This window comes from Mustela erminea, chromosome 18 (genome assembly GCF_009829155.1).
Source record: "Mustela erminea isolate mMusErm1 chromosome 18, mMusErm1.Pri, whole genome shotgun sequence".
In the NCBI taxonomy this organism is placed as follows: domain Eukaryota; kingdom Metazoa; phylum Chordata; class Mammalia; order Carnivora; family Mustelidae; genus Mustela; species Mustela erminea.
Window position 1 is genome coordinate 41689574 of NC_045631.1, and position 11095 is coordinate 41700668.

Consider the following 11095-nt stretch of genomic DNA (forward strand, 5'->3'; position numbering starts at 1 on the left):
GAGTAACCGTGGGGAAAGAATCTGGCCTCTGCATAGTCACCAATGCAGGGTAAGGCTCACAAACCCAGGGAGTAGCCGGGATGGAGAAAACTTGCAAATGAAATGTTCAGAGGGGTCCCAGAAGTCTCTCTAGGGCAGTGGCTCTTAACCCATTTGAGGTCTCAGACTCCTGAGCACCTGAAGCCCAGAAAAATGTGCCCCTACCTGACCCTGGATATCATTTTAAGGTGTTTATGATTGTGACCACAGACCACCTGTTATGAGCATCTACTCTAGTGACACTGGGACTTAAGTGTTAAAAAAAAAAGTGTAGACCAATCTGGGTCTGGAGATCGACCCCACCGAAGTCTTAGGCTGCCTCCCCAGGAACTAAATATGCTGACGAACTGATGATAGGGGGATTTAGGACAGAGCTAAGATCCCAGGGGTCTGCTTTGGGGCCCCAGGAACGGTCATCTAATAACAAGTAAAAGTATAAATCACTTGGGGGTAATCACGTCAAGGAACTTGATCACAAATACACACTCTCTTTCTCTCTCACTCTATCTCCCCGATAGGATAGGAAGGACTTTATGAGCTGAATGGGGTCTTTTCTGCAGACAGGTAAGTGACCCAGGATTGGGTTCCTCCACGGCAGCCACTGAGGACTGAAGCAACCCACAGCAAGGCTGAATGAAAGGAGCCTGTGCCCCGGGAACGCACAGCGGGGACAAAGCCAGTGCAGAGGAAGCACTGGGGATGCTACTTAGGGTCTCTCTCTGGAAAGACAAAGAGCACTCTTCTCTAGATTAGCTTCCATAGTATTGGTGTGGGTTTTGTTTTTGAGAGGACAAGCAATTCCTGGGGTGAAGGGGAGAGGCAGAACTCTGTGAAGGTCCCCTACTACAGCAAGCATAGTGTCAGAATGTGCCCCATGTCCAAGGGCTCTTTCCGTCACGCTGGCCCACGCTGTTGAACAGAAATTCTGTTGCTCAGAAATGAAAATCACCAGCCCTGAGCAGCTGGGGTCTACCAGCTTTCCCTCACCCAGTACTTCAGATATTCAAGGACCTGCGCTGCTGAAAGAGCAAAGTTGGAAGAGTGGAAGGAGGGGGCTGCCTGGCCAAACTGCCATGCACTGCTCCTCCCCGCTCTCCAAAGTCCTCCAGCCATGCAGACCCCAGGGGACCACCCAGTGGCAGAAGTCCTCGGTATTGCACAGTATCTGCCAAGGTTGGAGAGGGCAGACGGCGCTGGGTCTGGCCCTCTGCCAGGCCCTACAGGAGGGCGGCGGCAGCATCCTCGGGCTCCTTCAGGATCCAGCCTCGGCCGGGCTCCGTGTCAGCGCCTGACGTGGGGAGGGGGTCTGGCACCCCGGCCATCTGTCGCTTAGACGCTGGGCGCGACGGCACCTCCAGGGCGAGGAGAGTCCTTCCCGCGCCGCTGCCCCACAGGCAGGTCCTGGCGGCGCGGCCAGGCCTCGGGCACCCTGGAGCAGCCCGGCCCCGCGTGGCCCGCCAAGGCTGCGCGCCCCACTCGCTCCCTCCACTTTCTCGGCGCGAGACTCAGTCGACTCTCCACGAAAAACAGAGGAAGGGCCTGTGCCCGGGTAGGAGTGGGGCGAGTGGCCACGACTCTTTCTACTTCCCGTCCCCCGCATCCGGTGGGGAGACCCGGATGGGGACAACAGGGAGCCCGCGAAAGCCCGAAGAGGCTCGAGGACCGGCCCCGGTCGGGGTAAGGGGCGCCTGGAAAGTGCAAATGCAGTTTGGCGGAGGGAAGAGAAGCCAGTACGACGGCACACCCTGTGCAAACTCCCAGAAACTGGAATGCGGGAGTGTGGGGGTGGGGTAGTCCACACGCGGCCACCGGCCGGGGTTCCGAGCGAAGGCTAACCTAAAGCGAAGACCCCCAAAACTTCTAAGCAGGTGCAGCGACGACACGTGAGCACCAAGCCGGCGTCCGGGAAGGCGGTTCCGGGTTGGGGGAGGGAGGCGGGAAGCTCCTGGGGCAGGTGGGGTCCCTCTCGCGAAAGCAGCTGCCCGCTACTAACCTCTCTGCAAGAGTCCGTGCGCGGCGCTCCCTCCGCAGGCCCCGCCTCACCGCCCAAAGCCCGGAGCGCTCCAGCCTCAAGCAGCAGCCCGGGATCCGGCTTTTGTCCTGGCCCCTACGGGCTTCTCCCCGCCCCCATCGGCTCACGGCGCGAGAGGTCCCGCGATTGGTCACACGCGTTCCCTAGCCTGAGCGCCAGAGCTCCTCCCAATTCGCTGCCCGGTATAGCTCCGCCCCCAGGGGCGGGACTCAAGGGCTGCTGGGACTTGTAGTCCATCTGGAGCGTCCGTCCAGACGGCTGGCGGGCACCGCCTCTTCGGAGTCCACAGGACTGGGGCGGGGACGGGGGCGGGGCCTCGGTGTGGGGAGATGGGCCGGGCTACGCTGCGAGGAGAAAGTACGGGGCAGGGGGCGGTGGCCTGATCACTTAGGGGCTGGGCCGACCGCCGCTCGGAAGGTAGCGTTCGGGGGGTGGGTTTGGCGGATCCCGCTGTAGCACAGTTTTGGGGACCGGGAGACTCCGCCTTCTCTCCCTTTGGGAGAAACTAATGTCCGTATCCCAGCTACCTAAAATCGACCACACTGAACCCAGTTGTTTAGCCCGGCTTTTCACATAGCTGTGGCAGACTGCTTTTGCATTTGCTCATGGGCCCTCTCCATTGAGCCGGTGGGACAAGACTGAGAGATCAGATCAGACCTCCCAATGTGGGATAGGGCCGGAATGGAGTGGAGTGAGTGGGGCTGGTGGGTGCTTGTCACACCGTTTTGCGTCCCGCTCACTTCTCGCAGAGCTGAGAACTGAACGGGAGATACTAGCAGATACTAGCAACGCAGGGCGAGGCTATCTCTGCGGGTCTCCTTCCCCTTATCCCCCCATCCCAAGCTTCCACACTGGAATGAATGAACTGTTACCTCCCCTTTCTTCACTGCCCGTGAGACAGGCTATTTTCCAAACCAAAAACTGGATCACCCGGTCTGACAGGTGCCAGTGAACTAGGGGAGCAGAATATTTGAAATCAGGCAGTCCTGGAAACCAGGACATATATTTACTGCTCCTGATTCACCCCAGTCCTGTAGGTCTTCTGAGCACTTATTTGACCCTAACAGCTACCTATCCCCAGGAGGGAGAACCAATGGAGCCGTGGCCAGATCAGGTGAAAGGGTCAGCCCAGTGTGTGCAGAGAATCGCCATGCCTGTGCCCCTGCCAAGCACCCGGGTCATACTGACGCTGCAACAACGTTGCGACATTCTTGTGGACAAAAACTTAAGGAAGCCCTCCTTCCCCCAATCCAGTTGTAGTCAGGAGTGTGGCAGACAGCTAAATTTGCTACCCATACCTGAACCAAATGATCCCTGATGATGTCACTTTCTGGTCCCTTTCCTCCCAATCATCCTTTTTTGTTTTTTTTTTTTTTTAAGATTTTATGTATTTATTTGACAGAGAGAGATCACAAGTAGGCAGAGAGGCAGGCAGAGAGAGAGAGAGAGAGGGAAGCAGGCTCCCTGCTGAGCAGAGAGACCCATGCGGGACTCGATCCCAGGACCCTGAGATCATGACCTGAGCCGAAGGCAGCGGCTTAACCCACTGAGCCACCCAGGTGCCCCCAATCATCCTTTTGAAAGAACAACTCTTCACCTCCTCTCTGCTGGTAATCCTTAAGAGTCTTCTATTCCTGTATGGATTGAACTCCAGCCCTATCAAGGATCTACCCCAAAAGCACAAATCTTGAAGGGTCACCTCTCAGTAGATAAAGAAAACATCTCCTATGAAGAAGTACTCCAGGGGGCGCCTGGGTGGTTCAGTGGGTTGAAGCCTCTGCCTTTGGCTGGGGTCATGATCTCAGGGTCCTGGGATCGAGCCCCGTATCGGGCTCTCTGCTCGGCAGGAAGCCTACTTCCTCCTCTCTCTCTCTCTCTGCCTGCCTCTCTGCCTACTTGTGATCTCTGTCAAATAAATAATAATAATAATAATAATAATAATAATAATAATTGTAGAAGTACTCAAAAAAAAAAAAAAAAGTTCTCCATTTGTGGCATTGGGGAGATAGCAACTCCAGATGTTTGGAGGCTAGCAAGAAGGTTGTAGTCAGGAGGAATCACTTGTGTAGAAATGATCCTTCTGGTCAGAAAGATACACTCATCCAGAAAGCCTCATCCATAACTGTAGAGTCATGTAGAACATAAACTGTAACAAAATGTTCATCAATTTGCCAATATCGATAATAATTTTCAATGCCCATGGTTTTGCCCCAGCAATTCCAGTTCTAACAATTTGTCCATCTGCTATACATGTGCATATGTACCTGAAGATCAAGCTCTTTGTTTTCTTCACTGCTGGGTCTCCAACACTTTGAATAGGGCCTGGTATGTAGTAAACACTCAATAAATATTTGCTGAGAGATTGTGTTCCCCATATAGGAGTTGCCAGGCCTACATGTGAGTAATTCTGGAAGGGGGCAACAAGAAAGGAGCTTCCTAGGAAGTGAGAGAGGAGAGGTGTGGACCAGAGTTTCCACGAGCCAGCCAAGCAGTGGGATTTTTCAGTTCTCTGAGTGGTTCCATTCTAGGTCTTTCTCCAACAGCTCTCAATCCCTCCAGGAAAAACTGTCTCATTACTCCACCATGCTCCCACAGAAACTTTTCTGCTCCAAAATGATTAATCTGGGCCCCATTTTCTTACCTTCCTGACTTAAAAGCTCTAAACTCTCCTGTGTTTGCCATTTGAATCACCTCCCTCTTCTTCTATATTGGGTTGGAAGACAAGTCCATGTCACCAGATACAGGAGAATATAGGCACAATCTCTGTGCGCAGGCCACAGGCATTCTACCCCAGTAGCACTGGACTGACTACCCACTGCCTCCCTCCTAGATTTAATCCACTTTAGTTACTATTCATTGAACACCTATTACGTGAAAGGGATGGGTGCCAAAGCAGACTCCACATGGCAACCCCTTGAGCCAAGCTTCGTCATGGTTTGCAGGTGAGCAACTGACCCTTTGGCAGGTGTCTCGCCCTGTCCATTACCACCTAGTAGGTGAGGAGGAGGGAAAGAAAATCAGATCTAGTGATTCTCCCCCCACTTGGCTGGAAGCGCCTCAAAACCCAGGACGGTGCCCTGTTCCTTTTGACATCCTGGGGGTAGGCACACGTTAAGCACTCACCGTATATATGTCTGAATAAATGCTGGAATGAACATGTAAACGAAGGAAAGAAATTATAGGAGGATGGAAGAGGAAGGAAGAGATGCAGCCAGGATAAGCATCTACCTGTGTGTGCAGTTCTAAACCCACATGTCTCCCAGCAACAACCAGACATAGGGGTTTACACCGGAGGCCCATTATGACCTGCCCTATAAAGAACCGGGCAGCTTCTCGGTCTTGCAGTTTTCACTTTTTGCCCAGCACCGACCAATCTCCAATTGTAACCAAAGGCCAAGACCCCGGGGTGTCCTGGGGAAACTCCCCAGGGAGATGTGGCCAGAGCCAGCTTCTGGGCACAGGAAACATTCTCCAGCCAGCTCAGGCAGCTCCTGTCTGACCTCTTCCCAGAGTCTGCTCCCAGCTCTGCCCTCACTCTGTCTTAAAAATTGCCACTGGGGGGCGCCTGGGTGGCTCAGTGGGTTAAGCCGCTGCCTTCGGCTCAGGTCATGATCTCAGAGTCCTGGGATCGAGTCCCGCATCGGGCTCTCTGCTCAGCGGAGAGCCTGCTTCCCTCTCTCTCTCTGCCTGCCTCTCCATCTACTTGTGATTTCTCTCTGTCAAATAAATAAATAAAATCTTTAAAAAAAAAAAAAATTGCCACTGGGTCTGGGCGGAGGTGGGGGTGGTGGTGCCTGGGTGTCTCAATGGGTTAAGCCACTGCCTTCTGCTCAGGTCATGCTCTCAGAGTCCTGGGATCGAGTTCCTCACTCAAGCTCTCTGCTCAGCAGGGAGTCTGCTTCCCACTCTCTGTCTCTGCCTGACTCTGTCTACTTGTGATCTCTGTCTATAAAATAAATGAATAAAATCTTTTTTTAAAAATTGCCATTGGGGCACGTGGGTGGCTCAGTCGGTTAAGCACCGGCCTTTAGCTCGGGTCATGATCTTGGGGTCCTGGGATCAAGCCCCACACTGGGCTCCCTGTTCAGCAGGGTGTCTGCTTCTTCCTCTGCCCCCTGCTCCTGCTCTCTCTCTTGCATTCTCTCTTTCTAAAATAAATTAAAAAATTTAAAAAATTGCCACTGCTTCATCCTCACCAGGTGTGTTCCTGGGAAATTCCTTCTTCTCTTCCTCTTTCAAAATGCCTCCCCTTAGGAAAACTGTATGCCATTTCCTGTCCAGACCGAACCTGCAGCTCCTCCCAAAAACACATCACTTACCCTTGACTTTGACTTGACACTGTTAACTTCATCTCTGAACGAATTTATTACTTTTGCTCTTGCGTCTCTTTGCCATGTTCTGTGTTTGGAAATTCTTGGAAGGGCAGGCGGAAGCAGAAGTTGTGGTATGGATGAGAATTGCCAGCCTTTGTGAGGGCCAGAGTCCCTACCTTGACCCCAGTCTTTAGAGTCTAGGACTGTGCCTCAACCGTGGGGGCCTGAAGGCCTCCTTCCATGCACGAGTTGCACTTGCCTGTCTCCCTGGAACTTAAGCGCTGCCTCAAGGATGTGGTGCTGCTTATTTAGGCCTCCTTGATCACAGAATCACAGAACATCAGACTCAAAAGAGACCTCAGAAATCCCTTTGTCCAATCCTTATTTTACAAAGGTAATACAGGCGACACAAGGGCCCAAAGGAGAGACCAGGCTGCAGATGGGCAGACCTAGGGAGGGCAGATGGATGCGTCACTTTGGAAACCATCTGGCATTATCTCATAAAACTGAAGAGACACATACACGAAGAACTTGCAGCGCCACTCCTAGGTATACCCAGGAGAGTCTCATATACATGTGTGCCTGGAAATGCCTGGGAGATTGTCCAAAAACTGGGCAGAGCCCAGACTTCCTTCAAAGGTTGAATGGTTGGATAGGTTGTGATATGATTCACGCAAGGAAAAACTTGACAGCAGGGGAAAATGAATGAATTGCAGCCACACACAACAACTTGAATGAATCCCAAAAACATAATGTTGAGCAAAAGAAAATAGAACATAGAAGGTACATATGCAGTATGTTTCAATTTACATTGAGTTAAAACAAACAAACAAACCTAAATTCTATTTTTTTTTTAAAGATTGTATTTATTTATTTGACCGAGAGATGATGAGAGAGGGAACACAAGCAGGGGGAGTGGGAGAGGGTGAAGCAGACTCCCCACTGAGCAGGGAGCCCGACATGAAGCTCGATCCCAGGATCCTGGGATCAGGACCTGAGCTGAAGGCAGATGCTTAATGACTGAGCCACTGTGGTGCCCCCTAAGTTCTAACTATTTGGAATGGATACATAGGTGGGAAAGGTGCCAAGAAAAGCAAGGAAATGGTTATTACAAAAAAACTGGATTCTAGTTCTTTCATTCAATCCATCTTGACTGAACACCTGCAGTGTGTTCTGTTGTAGGCACGGGAGCAACAATGAATCGGACAAGCAAAGATGTTCAGCCTTGCTTAGCTCCCATTTTATCCAGGAAACAGCAGTAAACAAGGACAAAGAGGTTGCAGTTGTTTTTTTGTTTGTTTTTAAGATTTTATTTATTTATTTGACGGAGATCACAAGTAGGCAGAGAGGCAGGCAGAGAGAGAGAGGAGGAAGCAGACTCCCTGCCAAGCAGGGAGCCCAATGCAGGACTCGATCCCAGGACGCTGAGATCATGACCTGAGCCGAAGGCAGAGTGCTCGCTTTGGCAGCACATATACTAAAACAGAGCCTAAGGCAGAGGCTTAACCCACTGAGCCACCCAGGCGCCCAAGGTTACAGTTTAAATAGGGTGGTTGGGGGAAGCCTCATTACAGAGGAGAAATTTGAATACAGGAAGGAGGGGAGAAGGTCAGTTAAGTAGCCAGGGGGGAGCAGTCCAGACCCAATTTCAAGCCATTTGGGGCTGCAAGAACACCCAGAGTGAAGGCGCCAGGAGGAGCATGTCTGCTATTTTCCTGTTCAAGGAAGAGTTAAGAGGCCAGGTGGCCAGAGCACAGGGAGTGATGGGGAGAGTAGCTTTTATTCTGTGTGCAACTGTAGGGTTTTGAACATAAAAATGACAGGATCTGACTTGTATTTTAAAAGGAATATATTTTTTTAATAGGGCAATTTTATTATTTTTTTTAACATCCTTTTTTAAAAAGATATTTATTGGGACGCCTAGGTGGCTCAGTTGGTTAAGCAGCTGCCTTAGGCTCAGGTCATCATCCCAGGGTCCTGGGATTGAGTCCCACATCGTGCTCCTTGCCCGGCAGGGAGCCTGCTTCTCCCTCTGCCTCTGCCTGCCTCTCTGTCTGCCTGTGCTCGCTCACTCTCTCTCCCTCTGTCTCTGACAAATAAATAAAAAAATCTTTAAAAAAAAGATATTTATTTATTTATTTGACACAGAGAGAGATCACAAGTAGGCAGAGAGGCAGGCAGAGAGAGAGGGAGAAGCAGGCTCCCCGCCGAGCAAGAAAGACTGATGTGGGACTCAATCCCAGCACCCTGAGACCACGACCTGAGCCGAAGGCAGGGGCTCAACCCACTGAGCCACCCAGGTGCCCTTTTTTTCTTTCTTTTTTTTTTTTTAAAGTAAGCTCTACACCCATCACGGGACTTACTTAGACTCATGACCCCAAGATCAAGAGTCACATACTCTACCCACTCAACCAGCCAGGTGCCTCTTTAAAGGAATATTCTAACTGCTGTGCTGAGAAGGAAGGAGGCAAGGGTAGAACAAAGAGAATTAGAAAGATATTACAGTAATCCTGGAGGGAGCCAGTGAGGGCTCAGACCAGGGCAGTAACCAGGAAGGTGGTGGTTACATGGAGAAGGGGTAGTGCAGGGATGAGATTGTGATTGGGAAGGAGTCTCACAGGGAGCCCCGGGTTGGTAATGTTTCTTGACTTACCTGTGAGATGATTGCATGGCTGTTCATTGTATAGTTATTTAATAAACTGTATATGTAAATTTTATATATGTTCTTGCACCTAGGATACATTTCACAGTAGAAGGAAACATAAAGAAAAAAAGGGAGATATAATGTAAGGAACCCAGCTAATAAATGGCTGGAACAGGTTGGGAACAAATTCTAGGCCTTTTGACCCTAACCAATCCAACCTAGGCCTGGGCCCCAGCCCAGTTCACCTATTTCCTGGTGATGCGGTTTTGGGAAAGCCCTGCCACTTCTCTCAGCCTCATTGTTTCATCTAAGAAACCAGGAAAATAGTGTGTGACTCCATCCATCATCAGGATTCTTTCAAGATCACAAAGAGCTCTGTAATCCATCAAAAAAACACACAGTATTATTGCTATGTAGCTGTATTTGGGGGGGGGTTAAAAAGTTTTTAAAATTTATTTTCAGCATAACAGTATTCATTGTTTTTGTACCACACCCAGTGCTCCATGCAATCTGTGCCCTCTATAATACCCACCACCTGGTACCCCGACCTCCCACCCCCCTTATTTATTTATTTTTTAGAGACAGAGAGTATGAGAGAACGAACAGGTGGAGAGGCAGAGGGAGAGAGAATCTCAAGCAGACTCCCTGTTGAGGGCAGAGCCTACACAGGCTCGATGTCACAACCCAGAGATCTTGACCTGAGCTGAAATCAAGTCAGGAGCTTAACCGACTGAGCTACCTTGATGTCCCCTAACTGTGCTTTTTTTTTTTTTTTTTTTTTTGTAACAGCTTTACTGGTGCTTAATTGATGTACAATAAACTGTACACAATTAATGTGTACAACCTGATGAGTTTTAACACTGGTATACTTCGTGAAAATACAGTCAAGGTAATGCATATATCCTTCACCCCCAACCCCCAAATCCTCTCGTACTCCTTTGTATTCTATCCCTCCCTGCCCTACTTCCATATTCCTAGGAGGCACTGTTTTGTTTTTGGTTGATTAAGTATGTATTTATAGAATTGTATATTTAAAAATTTTTTTAAACAAATATTATTTTAAAGCTTAAAAAAAAATTACTTATTTGAGAGAAAGAGAGCAGAGCAAGAGAGAGAACACTAGTGAGGGGTAGGGGCAGAAGGAGAGGGAGAAGCAGGCTCCCCACCAAGCAGGGAGCCTTATGCGGGGCTCAGTGGATCATGACCTGAGCTGAAGGTGGACACTCATCCCACTGAGCCACCCAGGTGCCCCTCAGCTTGTCAATTATTTAAAAACTTTTTTTTTTTTAATTGAGATTGAATTAAACCTATAGATTTCCTCTTCGCCGGAGGATTTTCCAATTAACTTCTGGTCACTTCAGCAATGTGTTCAACTCACCCATGTGCCCATCTTAATAACATAGAACAGGATGAGTTTCACTCCAGTGCATAGGGCTGCAGCTCCTTACACACCACTGGCCTTTGTTTACCTCTTTCCCTACTTAGGTCTCTTGGGCACCATTCCTACTCACCCTCGGCTCAAATGTGACCTCTTCTGTAAATCTGTCTCTAATCCAGCAGAGCTCCTGACCGAGTTTTTCACTCATCTGTTCTCATCTCCTTCATAGGCACACAGAACTTCGAATAACTCAACATCACTTTGGGAAGTCATTATTGTCTATGCATCTTCCTCCCTGACTAGACCAGACACTTCCAAGGAAGAAACCATATTATTATTATTATTATTTTATCTTGGCATTAAAGGCATTCTTTTCTTAATTACACTTTTATTTTGAAATAATTATATATTCATAGTCAGTTGTAAGAAATAATAAAAAGGGGGTGCTTGGGTGGCTCAGTAATTAAGCATCTGCCTTGGGCTCAGGTTGTGATCCTGGGGTCCTGGGATGGAGCCCCTCATCTGGCTCCTTGCTCTGCAGGAAGCCTGCTTCTCCCTCTCCAACTCCCCCTACCTGTGTCCTCTCCCTCTCTCTCTCTAATAAATAAATAAAATCTTAAAAAAAAAAAAAAAGATCCATGTACCCTTTCCCCGGTTCCCCTAAAAATGGTAACATCCTGAAAAACTCA

The 11095-nt window shown here is 49.5% G+C and overlaps 1 protein-coding gene across 2 annotated transcripts in view; it reads right to left on the reverse strand.

The window, feature by feature from the left end:
* The window catches only part of ACLY (ATP citrate lyase), a 43617-nt gene extending 41442 nt beyond the window's left edge, over positions 1 to 2175 (reverse strand). For both annotated transcript variants that reach the window (XM_032320050.1, XM_032320049.1), the window contains exon 1: positions 2033 to 2175. The gene's annotated coding sequence lies outside the window, so the exon portion shown is untranslated. The remainder of the gene's footprint in view (positions 1 to 2032) is intronic.
* Positions 2176 to 11095: the final 8920 nt, after the last annotated feature.